The sequence below is a fragment of the Poecilia latipinna genome, unplaced genomic scaffold (genome assembly GCF_001443285.1).
Source record: "Poecilia latipinna isolate Pla-1442-1.1 unplaced genomic scaffold, P_latipinna-1.0 Scaffold1595, whole genome shotgun sequence".
NCBI classification, from domain to species: Eukaryota; Metazoa; Chordata; class Actinopteri; order Cyprinodontiformes; family Poeciliidae; genus Poecilia; species Poecilia latipinna.
The window spans coordinates 33,991-35,220 of record NW_015114211.1 but is presented as its reverse complement, the minus strand read 5'-3'; the positions used below and the strand labels follow the sequence as shown (position 1 = coordinate 35,220).

At 33.5% G+C, this 1,230-nt stretch overlaps 1 long non-coding RNA gene across 1 annotated transcript; it reads right to left on the bottom strand.

The window, feature by feature from the left end:
* Nucleotides 1–67: 67 nt before the first annotated feature.
* Nucleotides 68–800, bottom strand: LOC106963897 (uncharacterized). Its single transcript, XR_001428278.1, has 3 exons — nt 688–800; nt 232–298; nt 68–139 (listed from the first exon to the last, which is right to left on the bottom strand). It is a non-coding gene; the product is annotated as an uncharacterized LOC106963897 (long non-coding RNA).
* Nucleotides 801–1,230: the final 430 nt, after the last annotated feature.

Below are 1,230 nucleotides of genomic sequence, written 5' to 3'. Positions count from 1 at the left end.
GCTGTGGTTGTTGGCACAGCTGTGGTTGTTGGCACAGCTGTGGTTGTTGGAGCGCCAGTGGTTGTTAGTGGGGCTGTGGTCGCTGGAGCGCCTGTGGTTGTTGTTGATGCTCCGGCGGTTGAGCTCTGTGCTGCAGCGACTGTAAGGCAAACCAATTTTGAAAATTTATAGACATTTTCTTATTTCCCTCATTTAAAATACTTTAATTGGGGGAAAATTAGTTTATATTACCAGAAAACAGAAGTAGAATCATGCAAATCCTTGGAATCATTGTGGTATTCATAATTTTCTCTGGTATCTGGGGAAAAAAAATAGAAAAAGTAATGAGCATCAAAATATAATTTTTATTTCCACTGTGAATAACAAAGTTAATCTAATTGGAAATTTGTGTGTTTTAAAGGTGCTGAAGGCCATGGTATCAAAACTAATCAAAATACAAACTTAGGTTTTTAATAGACAGTACATTTGTTTCATTGTTTCTGTTGGAAATCTTTTTTTAAAAAATCTGTTAACATTCTTGACACCAAGTTAAGTTATTAATTTGTTTTTAATTCTTTGTTTGAATTTTAATTGTAATGAAATAGAAAAATATATCCAAGAGACATGTTACATACATAAAAAACTTCATATTACTATGAGTAAAATACAGGACATTTTCAAAAATACTAGTAGGTGTAGGATACTCACAGATGATCTCTTCTTCTGAACTTGTTCTTCACCGATGACTTGTTCTTCACCAATGACTGTTTTCTCATATTTTAACTCCTCTTTTATAGTCAGAAAAAAACAAGATTACGTCAGGATACTCCCAAGGTGTAGCTCTGGTCTATTGATGGTCAAGGTGTGGTAACACGTTTTTTTAGGCTTCCACACATGTCAGAGTATGATGACATGTGTAAGAAATGCCAACCTGAAACTATAAATCTAAAATTGCTACAACATGAAAGACATGAAAAACGTCATCAGAATGTCATTATAAGAGCTTGAAGAGTATTTTTCAAGTCATCCATTCAGATAAAAAAAAAAGCTGTTTGTGAAGATTTTCTGTTGATATGGGAATAACCTCTTAAATATTTAAAAGGACTAGGACATCTTCTATAGCTGACTATGAGGAATTATATACTTCTATCGGTTTTTCACAAAGTACAATGAGCAAATTCACTTAAAGAAAAATGTAATCCTGAACCTAATCTTGCTACATCCTGTTTGCATTGTTGTCATTTGTGTTGC